This window comes from Petaurus breviceps, unplaced genomic scaffold (assembly GCF_028583685.1).
Source record: "Petaurus breviceps papuanus isolate PSGF00001 unplaced genomic scaffold, PetGlider_PUasm1.0 140, whole genome shotgun sequence".
NCBI classification, from domain to species: Eukaryota; Metazoa; Chordata; class Mammalia; order Diprotodontia; family Petauridae; genus Petaurus; species Petaurus breviceps.
The window spans coordinates 38389814-38403022 of record NW_027185698.1 but is presented as its reverse complement, the minus strand read 5'-3'; the positions used below and the strand labels follow the sequence as shown (position 1 = coordinate 38403022).

General features: G+C 42.2%; 1 protein-coding gene across 2 annotated transcripts in view; it reads left to right on the top strand.

The window, feature by feature from the left end:
* AFAP1 (actin filament associated protein 1) overlaps positions 1 to 13209 on the top strand; it is a 271615-nt gene that overhangs the window by 9026 nt on the left and 249380 nt on the right. Inside the window, exon 2 of one of the 2 annotated variants that reach the window (XM_069070333.1) lies at positions 12650 to 12732. The gene's annotated coding sequence lies outside the window, so the exon portion shown is untranslated. Of the gene's footprint in view, positions 1 to 12040; positions 12066 to 12649; positions 12733 to 13209 lie in introns of those variants that run through there. The other variant, XM_069070372.1, reaches the window with a different exon arrangement.

The following is a 13209-nucleotide window of genomic DNA, read 5'->3' as shown; positions in this document are numbered from 1 at the left end:
GGGGGGGGGGGGGAACGGTGCATACAGAAGGTACCGTAATGTAGCGTGTAGCGCAGGGGATCACCTTCACTACAGTAGCAATCTCAATAGGGCTTATTTTTGGGGGAGGGCTTATTTTAGAGGAATCTTACACAGTAAGGGGAGGGCTTATTTTCGGGATAGGTCTTATTATCGGGGAAACACGGTATGACTTTATATTAGGCCATCATCGTTTCTCAACTGTCCCACAATAATCTAACTGTTCTTCTTACCTCAAACCTCTCCCCGCTCCAACCCACCTCCACTCAGGTGATTATTCTAGGTGTAGATATGGCTAGGGTACTCTTCTGCTCACTGAGTTCCAGTGATTTCCAGTTACCTTTAGGATCAAATATAACGTTTTCTCTTTATCATTAAAGCTCTTACAAAGGTGGTGCTTTCTTATCATTCTAGGCTTCTTCCAACATGGACAGCACACACCATTTCTCACCTCTCAGGTTCTCTGGCTTCCTTCAAGACATCCTTCAACATATCCGCAAGACAACTGTAATAGACCTTTCCTCATCACCCCAGCTACTATTGCCTTCCCCATTCCGATAATTTTTAATTAACTCCATGTAGTCCTTCTATGTACACCATTATCTGCATGCTGTCTCTCCCATTAGAATGGATGTGCCATGAAGGTAGGAACTGTTCTGGCTTGGTTTTGTTTTGTTTTTTACATTAAAAAAATATTCTTAGCACTGAGAACATTGTCTGACACATAGTACTTAATACTTATTGACTGACGTTACTATAGGCTCTAAAAATTTAGCATTTATTGAATACCTAGTAAGACATGAAAAGTTTATTATCTTTCATGGACTAATGGAAAGAATTCTGAGAGCTTGGGAGTCAGAGATTCTGGTTTTAGATCTTGGGTCAGCACTTTAGTGTGACATTGGACAAGTCATTTAACTTCTCTGGGCATCAGTTTCAACTTATATAAAATGAGGGGATTAAACTAGATGACCTTGGTCCTTTCCAGCTCTAGAGTTGTTCTATGATCTGGGTAGGCCACATAACTTCTCACAGAGGTATTAAGTATCATAGGGAGTACCTGAACCCAGGCCTCCTACCCTCATAAGCCAATATTCTTTCCACTGTACCACACTAAGGCAGGACTCAACCTCAGTCTTCCTAATTCCAAGTCTAGTGCTCTGTCAGCTAAGCCACAGAAAACATTGGCGGGATGGCAAGTTATTTGGTTGTGTTTAGTTTTTGCTAAGAATTGGTGTTGATTGAAATTATACTTAGTCCAAAAATATATTGTTCAAATGGAAGAACGGAATTTAGAGGTGGAAGGGGATAGCAGTTAGAAAATCACAGACATATAATTAGGAGAGATCTTAGTGACTAACTAGTCCAACTACTAAATCCTACAGATAAAGAGACTGAAGCTCAAGAAATTACTGGCCCATGGTCACAGGTATTAACAGAGGTGAAATTTGAATCTAGGTCTTCTAATTCTACAAAATGGGTGTGGCTAGGTGATGCAGTGAATAGAGTACCAGCCCTGGAGTCAGGAGGACCTGAGTCCAAATCCAGCCTCAGACACTTAACACTTATTAGCCACATGACCTTGGGCAAATCACTTAAACCCAATTGCCCTGCCTTCTCCCCTCCAAAAAAAGAAAAAAAAAACAAAATGGTGCCATACTGCTTCACTTAACCCTGTTATTTTAAAGAGGGAGAAATGAAGACCTAGAGAGGTAATTTGTAAGATCTTCCCTGCCCCTAGGCTAAAGTGCACCTGGAGCCTGGGGTGGGAGGCTTGTTTTTCAGTAGATACTTCTTGATTGGCCAGTGAGTCAATAAGGTTGTTACATTCTCTGAACCAGGAGAAGGCTATATAAGCCCTGATGTGTAGCTTTGTTTTGGGGCTCACTTTGAGAAGTGTTCTGTGATTTGATCTGGTTTCTGGGAAGCCGTTGTCCAGAGCCCCCCGGCTTTGAAACCCAGATGTTGATTGGGTATGGATGTAATGGTTGGACAGTTTGAAATCTGTCTATTTGATCTGTTTCTGTCTTGATAATTCTGTCTGTATATTCTGAAGTTCGGGGTTCTGACCTCTTTCCCCTGAACTAGGTAAACGATACATGTTTGACTGATTAAAGTAAGCTTGTTAACCCATTTTGAGTTGCTTTCCTTTATCAAAGCAGATCTAAGAACCTGTGTGAGCAGCCACCCTGAGGACACTGGGGTGCTTGCTGCTACAAGAGGGAAAGGGGAGCAGTTAAGTGGTACATTAGATAGAGTGCCAGACATGGAGTCAGGAAGACCTAAGTTCAAATGCTAACTGTTATGACCCTGGGTAAGTCACTTAACCCTGTTAGCCTCAGTTTCCTCATCTGTAAAATGAGCTAGAGGAGGAAATGACAAACTTCTCAAGGCTCTTTGCCAAGAAAACCCTCAATGTGGTCATGAAGAGTTGGACCCAACTAAAAAACAACAGAATAACAAGAAGAAGAAGAAAGGGAAAGAACTCGTAACTGGCAGTAAGTGAAAGAGCAGGGTGGGATGGAAGCCAGCTTCTCTAACATCTGCTACTATGTCACAGGTCTCTCAGGACGAGAAGATGGAGAACAAGCTAGCCTACTTTAGAGAAATTTCTTATACTGGAAAATATCACAGGCATGTGATGATTGGCCTGAATGGAGGAGCTGCCTAGCGAAGACAGAAAATGAAGATAACCCAATTCTCCAAGTCTCTGAACCTGACAAAGAAAGAATGAATGGGCCTGAGTTCCAGCAAAGGAGGGGTACGGTGCTTTTTGCGGTATCTATACTGCTCAGAGATCTGGCTGTTCCCACTTTTCCTGATCTTCCTTTGTTTTTCCTTTGCTCAAGAAATTCATTGTAGAGATTTCCCTTCTCTACCCAGAAAATAATGCCAGTTATAATGACTGCAACTGACAGGTTGTCAGAAAATATGTTGATATCAGGTGATATGAAATTATGGGAGTGTGAGTCTGTTTGGGGTCATTTTCTATGCTTTCCTTTTGTAATATCTTCTTTTCCTCTTTTGGTGGGGAAAGGGGAACGGGAGAGAGGATTGACAAAGTTAGGTATTAGGCATAGGGTGCCTAAATTCAGGGTTTTCCTTTATTCTCATCTATTCAAATATAAGCTCTGTCCATGACTATGTGATCCCAAGAATGTCCCCAGCACCTCAGTCCTCAGTGGCCTCATCTTTAAAATGAAAGGCTTAGAAAAGAAGAAAAAAAAAAGAAGCAGAGGCAGAATTTGAACCCAGGCTTCCCTGACTTCAAGTTCAACCCTCTGTCTATTCTCCCAAGCTTTTCACCGTGTCTTGTTGTAGATGATAATGTATGTAAATACATTTGCATATATGTAAACAAAAATGAAAGGCTTAGGCTAGCTGAGGTACATGGTGCCATCCAGCTCCAACATTTTATATTCATTGTTATAAGATTATTTCAAGCTCTGACAGTCTATGAATCTCTTTCAAAGGCATTCTTTCTTTTTGGTTGTACCATGTTCAAGAAATCCTGTTAGGGAGTAGGTCCTTGTACCCTCTGAAAAGACCTTTAGTACCTTTCTGGTGTCAAAACTCATGCTGTGTTATTTCATCTCTCTGAGCCTCAGTTTCCTCATCTGTTAAATGGTCATTGCCCATTCTAGTTGCCACAAAGGAGTAGTCAGAAAAAAAAGAAAGGCAATAAAATCCTGGAAAACCTATGAAGCTGACAAGGCTATATAAATGCAAATGTGAGTTAAGGAAAGGATCTGAGAAGGACACCTAAGAGGTCATATAGTGAGGATCTTGAGACCACTGAAGGGGGGATCTGCCTCTGTCTGAGGCTATGTTATAGAAGCATGGCAGAAATAAATAATCCAAGACAACTTTTTTCTTTGAATGTGAATATGCCCTAATGTCTGACAGAGCACAAAAGGACAGAAGATATATGGACAGATGTTCTCACCTTCAGGAGCACATATTCAAAATGTTTTATGTTCACTGTCTCAGTGAGATCTGCCACAAGAGGGTCAATTTGGGGAAGGGGTTGTCAAACTTAGTCTCAAATTTGATTGCATTTGTCCAACCCAAACCTTAAAGAAAATATAAGTCATTATTGCTAATATCCATTCATTCACTGGATAATAACTAGCATTTATAGGTTTACAAGGTATTTTTTTCCATGTATTTGTTATCTCAGTTTGTCGTCATAACATCTGAGGATGGGAGGTGCTATTATAAATCCACATTTTACATATAGGGAGGTTCAGAGTGACTTGCCCATGGTCACATAGCTAGTAGGCATTTGAGACAGGATTCAGACTCAAGTTTTCCTGATGATGACTCTAGCGCTCTACCCAAATAAGCCATTAAACTGCCAAATGTTTCATAAACATCTTTGTGTAATGGATATAGACAACCTAGCAGTTAGGAAGACCTTGGCTGATGTTATACTTCTAACCCATAGTGGCTGGGTGACTCTGGATAAGTCCTTGAACCTGTCAATGATAGGTTCATTTTGGGGGAGGAAGGCATCTCCTCCAACTTTCTAAAATTAAGATGTAGAAAGGTTGCTAGACTGCATCACTGAAGGTAATTTTCTTATCTGAAGTTACCTAAAAGAATGAGGTGCCAAGTCCAGAAAACAAAGAAACTGAGAATCTACTGTGGACCCAATACTGTGCTAAATTATGAAGGGGAGAGAAAAAACATGAGCCATATGTAGTCCTTGCACCAAAGACCTTACAATTCAGAGACTGAAAAAAGACATAAACATGGAGAAAGACCAAAGAAGTCAGTTGCTTGTTCTTTCTGCCTCAAGTCTCTCCCCATTTCAGTCCATCTTTCCACTCAGATGTCATATTCCATCAATCATTAAACATTCATTCAGTGCCTGCTACTCCACTAAGTGCTGAAAAATTATGTTCCTTAAACACTAATCTGACCACGTCATCCCCTCCTCCTAATTCATTAAAATCTAGTAGCTCCCTATAACCTCTAGAACCATGATGTGTTTTTTTTTCCTTAAGAGAGTTGAGAAGTACCTTGTGTATATGGTGAGCACTGGTGATATGATAACAGTGTTTAATATCACTGAATCTACTGTCTCCCCCAAAAACACTGAGCCCCCCAACTTTTTTTTAAAAAGATCTACAAGATAGGGTGTGGCTAGGTAGCACAGTGAATAGAGCACCAGCCCTGGAGTCAGGAGGACCAGAGTTCAAATTCGGCCTCAGACACTTAACACTTACTAGCCATGTGACCTTGGGTAAGTCACTTAACCCCAATTGCCCTCCAAAAAGAAAAAAAAAGATCTACAAGATAGAAGGGCATGAAAGAGATAAAAGAAAGTTTTCTTGTCTTTAAAGTCATCACTTTTATTTTTGGTTGTTGTTTCTATGGTCAATTAGCAAATATTTATTTCCTACCACGTTCAAGGCACTATGCCAGGTGCTATGAGGGCCACAAAGCCAAATAAGGCACCATTATTAGCTTCTCCTTCCTTAAAATTAGTATCAAGTTTCTTAAATCACAAGAATCATACTAATTCTATCTTAAGAGAAAGGAAATGAGTCATTGTTGATGTGCTAGTCATAGTCAAATTAACAGTCTGAAATGGGACTAGTTAGAGAAGGGTGGGTGTCCCCCAGCAATCCTTCTCAGTCTCTCTCTCTGCCTCCATGAGGTGCTGCTTCCAAAAAGTTCTTCTGCCTCTCTCTTGTCTCTCCAAATCTATGTCACCAGCTCCTCCCAGTTCAGGACTTTCTTTTCACATCAACAAGTCCATCCCACAGGTGGGATTAACAAGCTCTGGGTTTTAACACAATCAGTTTGAAAACCAAGCCAATACAGGGGAATCTTCAATTGCCATTACTATCACAGAGGGATTGAATGGTTTTAGCAAAAATGATTCTCCAAGATTAATTGAATTGTTCTGGTTGATGAAACAAAATGTTAATTTTTCCCTTATCCTGAGCTATATAACTCATTTTTTGTGGAATTTTCCTTGTCTGTCTCATGCTACTTTGAAAATGCCTTATATTCAAGACACGTCTAAGATCATGGTCTGTTTGGATCGTTCTTTTCTCTGAGAAGAACAATTCATGGATTACATTGATAAATTAATAATTGTTTCTGGAAGATGTACATACAATAGATGGTTCAGATCTGATTTTTTCTCCTGAGTGCAAGAGAAATGGGATAGAATAGGATTAAAAGATCATAGGATTTATTGTTCAAAAATATCTTAAAGGTCATCTATTCCAAATGTCATATTTCAGATGGAGAAACTGAGGGCCCTGAGAAGTGCAGTGCTTTGAGTGAAGTCATGGTAGTAATAGGACTCTGACTTGTACCCAAGGCTTCTGATTTCAAATCCATTGTTCCAGCAGGAAGAAGATATGTGTGAGCTTTGATCTTGTGAAGAGAAATGATATGGTAGAATGGAAAGAGCATAGGGATTGCACATAAAATCAACGGTGTGCCAGAGCCAGCTTTAACAAGCCCAGCTGTTAAATCTATCAATTGACATTTACTAGGTGCCCGCTAGATGTTGTATTATTGTTGTAGCTATTATCCCACTTTTCTCATCAGTAAAGTGAGGGCATTGGTCTAGATGATCTTGAAGGTACTTTCCAGCTATTAGGCACTGTGCCAAGTGCTGGGGAGATAAAAAGAGCCAAAAGACAATTCTCGACCATGAGGAACTTAGAATCGTATGAGGAAGACAACATGCAATATATATATATATATATATGTATATATATATATGTATATATACACACACACACATTTCTCTCTTTGGATAAACATATATACACATATGTATATATAATAATATATGATATATAATAAATATATATGACAACTAGGAAATAATTAACAGAGGGAAGGCACTGGAATTAAGAGGGGGTTAGGAAGGCTTCCTGTCGAAGGTAAGATTCTAGATGAAACTTAAAGAAAGTCAGGGAGGTCAGTAGGCAGAGCAGAGAAAGGAGAGTGGTCCAGGCATGCGGGATACTAGCTGACTGTATGAGCCTGGGCAAGTTCTTTTATCTCTATCTGCCTTAGTTTCCGTATCTGTAAAATGGAGATAATACTATGTGTTTCCTTAGATTGTTGTGAGGATAAAATGAGATAATATTTGTAAAGTACTTTGCAAATTTAAAGTTCTCTATATAAATACTAGCTATTAGTCTGTTAGTGTCTATTATGTGCCTGACTAGCTAAATGCAGTATTAGCTGCTGTATTATGTTGTAGCTATTATCCCACTTTTCTCAGCAGTTAAATGAGGGCATTGGTCTACATGATCTTGAAAGTACTTTCCAGCTCTATCCTATAAAAGTGCTCAAGAAATACAGTATGAGCTCTTTTCAAACCCAGAATCCCTTCCACTGAAATGTCTGAGTGTAGAAGTCCTACCTGTGCAGGAGCTCCCAGACAAATGGTTTTCTGTTACAGGATTGCTCCTCTCCCAGCTCTGAATCTCTAACTATGCTTGTCCTTCCAGACCCAGCTCATATGACACTTTGTAAAATACCATTAGCTGCAAGTATTGCCACTCATCTGAACTAACAAAGATCATCCATTGTACTTTCGAATTCTGCAAGGCATAATTGTTAATTATTATGCCTGTCACCTGCTGATTACTCTGAAACCACCTATACTGAGAGGCCTTCTTTCTTTTTCAAGGTTATCAATGATGATCTCTAAATTGCTATACCTGATGCCTTTTTTTTCATCTTCATTCTTTTTCACCTCCTTGTAGCTTTTGACTTCTCCCTTCTTCTAATTATCTCTTCTCCCTCAGCTTCTGTTGACAAGATTGTCTCCTGGTTGTCTTTTGAACAGCATCCAGAAAATCTCCTTTGAAGGATCTTGGGCTTTTGTCTTAATCTCTCTCCGGAGTTCCAAACCTACCCTACCAATTGCCTGGGGTCATGTCCAATAGGGTTTCTCATTAGCACTTCAGATGCAACATTGATAAAATGAAACATTCCCTCCTCCTCCAAACATCCTTTCAGAACATCCCTATTCCTGCTAAGGCCCATACTCCTTTTCCAGGTACCCACATTAGAAACCCTGAAGTCATCTTCCCTGTTCACTACTGCCCATATCCAATCCATTGGCCAAATCTCATTAATTCTACTGTCACAGTATCTCTCTAATCTGTCTCCTTGTCCCCTTACAGTGTCACTACCCTAATTCAGACACTCATTGCCTCTCATTTGAATTATTACAGTCATTTCCTATACTTTTTTGGGGGGGGGGGGGGGTAAGGGGAAGACAATTGGGCTTGAGTTGCCCAGGGTCACACAGCTAGTAAGTATGTGAAGTTCAATTTGAACTCAGGTCCTCCTGACTCCAGGACTAGTACACTATCCACTGTACCACCTAGCTGTCCCAATTTCATCTACTTCTTGCTTTTAGTCTCTCCCCTTTCCAATCCATCTTCTATGCATCTGACAAAATAACCTTCATTAATCACATCTAGCCACAACCCTCTCCTATTGAAATATCTCTATTTTACTCCTTATTGGTTCTGGGGGAAAAAAAAATTATAAACTTCTAGGCTTGACATTGAAAATGCTTTCAGACTTGACTCTAGAATGCCTCCCCAGATATATTGCATCTTATTCTCCTTTACATACAACTTCTAAACTGGGGAGTTTATGGTTCTTTGAGTTCAGAAGTCAATCTCCCATCTGCCCTTGCACAGGATATTCCCCTTGCTTGGAAAGAACCTTTTCTCACCTCTGACTATTAGAATAGTCAATTTCCTACCGGAAGTTTTCCATGATGCCCTTAAGTTGTCAGCATTCTTTCCCTTCTTACATTATCTTGGACTTATTCATCTATACAGATATTGTATTCTACCACCTTCCAGCAGAATATAAGCTCCTTAAGGGCAGATGCTGGTTTTAATTTTGGTCTCTCTATCCTCCATCAGGGCAGTTAAAGCCTTTGACTGTGTGGATCACAACAAAATGTGACAAGTTCTCAAAGAGACAGGAGTACCAACATCATCTTACTTGTCTCCTGAAGAACCTGTATGCAGGCAAAGAAGCAACAGTTAGAACTGAGCATGGAACAACTGATTGGTTTAAGATTGGAAAAGGAGTAAGAAGAAGGATGTATATTGTGACCCTGTTTATTTAACTTATATGCAGAGAATCAATAGTCTCAGATATGTGGGGCAGCCAGGTAGCACAGCAAGTAAGAGCACCGGCTCCAGTGTTGAGAAGACCTGGAGATCGAATCCCGGGCTCAGACACTTAGCACCCACCCAGAAACACCTGGCCGTGTAACCTTGAGCAAGTTACTTAACCCCGATTGCTTAAAAAAAAAAATAGTCTCAGATATGTAGATGGAATCACTCTGATGGCAGAAAATGAAGGAGAATTAAGAAACCTCTTGATGAGAATGAAAGAGGAGAGTGTAAAAGTTGGCTTGAAGCTTAACATTGAAAAAAACAACCTCTGATCTGGGCAACTGGTTCCATCACTTCCTGGCAAATAGAGGGAGAAGAAATAGAAACTATGTCAGATTTTATATTCTTGGGCTCAAAGATCACGGCAGACGGCAACTGTAGCCATGAAATTCAGACTCTTACTCCTTGGAAGGAAAGCTATGGCAAATCTGGACAGCATACTAAAAAGCAGAGCTGTCACCTTGTCAACAAAGGTCTGCATAGTCTGTATGTGGCTGTGAGCGTTGGACTATAGGGAAAGCTATATGCCACAGAATCAGTGCTTTCAAATTGTGGTGAACATTCCTTGGACAGCAGAGATCAAATCAGTCAATATTTAAAGAAATTAATTCAGGTTATTCACTGGAAGGTTAAATACTGAAGCTGAAGTTTAAATGCTTTGACCACATAATGAGAAGACAGGATTCACTGGATAAGACCCTGGTTTGGGGAAAAATTGAAGGCAAAAGAGAAAAAGGGGACAGCAGCATATGAAATGGATAGGGGCATAGAAACAACAAACATGAATTTGGACAGACTTTGAGATGTAGTAGAGGACAGAAGGACCTGGTGTGCTATTGTCCATGGGGTCGCAAAGAGTCAGATACGACTGAATGACTGAACAACAAACACCCTCCAGTGCCCAGTACACAGTAGCCCCCACATAAATGTGTTGCATTGAATTGAAACAGAGCTGGAAAAGCAAGAGGCAACACAATGTAGTTGAAAGCACGGGAGTCACAAGATCAGTCATGTTGGATTTGGACAAATCAATCTCTCTGGGACTCAGTTTTCGCATCTGCAAAATGATGGAGTTGGACTAAATTATTTCTATAGTTCCTTCCGGTCCTAACTTCTATGATACTTATACCATCTACCTCAAACAGCATTGTAAAGGAAGCACTATGGAAACCTTAAAAGGTATAGAAATTGGAGTTATAGTTATTTGTAGTAGACTGTAGCACAAAGCATTGCACATAGTAAGCACTTAACACAAACATTGGAATTGAACTTCATTGTATTGTCCCAAAATGCATGAAAGGAAAGTAGGAACAAAAGCACTGGATTGGTTTTGGGCAAGCTCCTTTTCCTCTATGAGCCTCAGTTTCCTGTCATTAAAAAGACTGGATGACATGATTTGCAAAACTCATGCTGGCTCTAACTGTTTTCATGTCCTTAACAACTCTAATATTCTGTATTTTAAGGTTTCTTTCTCTTCTCTTCTGACATTCTATGTTCTAAGGTCCCTTCCAGCTTCTATATTCTACATGTTAAGGTCTCTTCTGACTTTTTATGGCTGATCCGAGCTTTGACATCTTATGATTCTGTGAGGTCAATGATGATTCAAAACTTTGCAGGCTTTCATTAACTCATGTGAACTCCCCAAATGCCATATACATGGTGTAGTATTTTCTACAGATTTCCTCCTGGAGTAAAATGTTCCCACATACCCAATCTGTACCTGTCTAGAATCAGGAATGTGGCAAAGTTGTCATGCAAATGAAGCTCAAGCCTAAACTTAAATCACTATAATAAATTTTATTTCTCAAGTGACCCATTGAGAAACAGGAAAGGTGCTCAAGATGTGGTGAAAAGAGCACTGGGTGGACTCAATGCTTGAAACTTCATTCCAGCTGTAACTAGCCTGTGACTCCAGGCAAATTCAAGAAACACCCCCAAAGAAGAATGAACTATCTAGGGAAGGGCAGGGTTTCTACTAGTTGGAGGTCTTTAAATAGAGGTTGGATGAGCCAGGTTGTGGAAGATTTTCTAGGTCAGGTATGGATTATACTAGATGGTCTCTGAGGTCTTTTGTGACAAGAGACTATGTGGTCCTTACCTTCTTAGGAATATGAATGTTTAGAAAGTAGTCTGGCAGCAAGGCCTGGGTAGTTTTGGAGTTATTTCTCAAATGTTACTTATCCTCCAACCCCTAACATCTCTAACACTGGAATCAGGTTGAGACAGTTATGGTATAATGGAAGGCATGTTTTATTTAGTGTTAACCAACCTGGGCTCAAATCTCAGCTCTGTCATTTTCAGTATATAGGATATAGCATTGGACTTGAGAGTCAGAAAGAACTGGGTTGACATTCTTTCTCAAGACACTTTCTCACTGTGTCAACACTTCTTTTCTCTAGGCCCAGATTTTGTTATCTTTAAAACTAGTATGCTACAAATGAGAAGACCTATAACAGTTCCTTCTACCTATAAATCCTGGGTTCAAGTTCTAATTCTTCTATTAACTTGCGGGATGACCTTAGTCAAGTCACTTCACTACCTTCCTAAACCCATAGTTTTCCTATCTGTGAAAGAATTGGACTAAGATGATCTCTAAAAATTTCCATGATTCTGAGAAACACGACCCTCCTCTTGCTGGAAACCAGGAGCCGGCAGGCAGCTCTTGCGTTCATTGCAGTAGGTCAATTTCAGCCAGAGCCAACACTCTGAACTCCCGGATTCTCCAAGCGCTCTTCTGCTGACTTCTGCCCCTGGGGCACAGCTGGAGAGCTCAGAGGCAGAACCTTGGCTAGAAGCTTTTCCAGGGGATTTGTGGGCTGGGCAGAACAGTTGGCTATATGCTCCCTGGAAGTTGAGGTACTGTGTATGTGTGTGTGTGTTGGGAGGATGGGGGGGAGTTAACCTGTCCTCTCAACCCTCCACCCCAGGACATCCCTCCTTTGTTCCACCCTGGCCCCTCCCCAACTTCTCCTAAGTAGTGCCCACCGTCAAGGGTACTATCGGTTCGCTGGGCTGTTCTTATTCAGTCTGACCTGGAGCGCCGCAAGCAGTACATTCTGGGGCGGGAGCTGGGGGGCCCCCAGCACGAGAGAAAGCTGCGGGGAGGACGCGCCTGCGCAAATTTCCTTTTCCTTTCCTTTCCCTCCCTCTTCCCCCTTTCCTTTTTCTCCACCTCTCTTTTCCCTTCCGCCCCCTTCCTCCTATCCCTCCTCCTTCTCCTCTTCTCTCTCCCACCCTTCCCCTTCTTCACTTTTCCCCTCCCCCCCCCCTTCCCCCCCCCCCTTCCTCCCCCCCCCCCCCCCCCCCCCCCCCAACCCCTCCCGCCCCAGCAGTCGTCAGCTCCTCCTCCTCTTTCTCTCTCCTCCTCTTCTGAGGCCCGGCCAGCCCAGCGGCTCCCGGCGCCCCCGCCCCCTCTCCTCCCCTCTCCTCCCCTCCTCCCCATTGTTGCGGCGGCTGGGTCCTAGGAAATCGGGATCGCGGCGGCTCCGCTCGCTACCTGCGGGAAGGACGCGGAGCTGCTGAGGTAAGAGCTCAGGGCCCCCTCTCCTGTCCAGCTCATCCCTGCCCTGCCTGCCCCGCCTGAGCCGGTGGGCTCCCTCCACCGGGCTCGTCTCTGGCCCCTGTCCCGGCGACTCCGGCTGGGAAACACCCCGCTCCTCTGACTCGAGCAGCTTGCCTTAGCTGGGACAGGGTGTGTGGATGTGGATGTGGGTCCGTGTGCGTGTGCGTGTGTGTTGTATGGCTGTGCGCGCGCGCTCCGGGGCGCGCGGGCTGGGGAGCTGGCTCTAGAGAGACCTGGGGTTGCCTTTTTTTTTTAATAGCAAAAAAAAGAAGGGAAAAAGGAACTTGATCCTGAGAGCCGGGGTTTGCCTTAGGGCCTCCCGCAAAGTGTCATTAGCTAGAAGTTCCCGGTAAACCGAACCGCAGGAAAACAAAGACAGGGAGGAGGGTGGTTAAAAAGGTCCATTTCTTTCTCTCTCCACTGCCGCCCCCCGCCCCG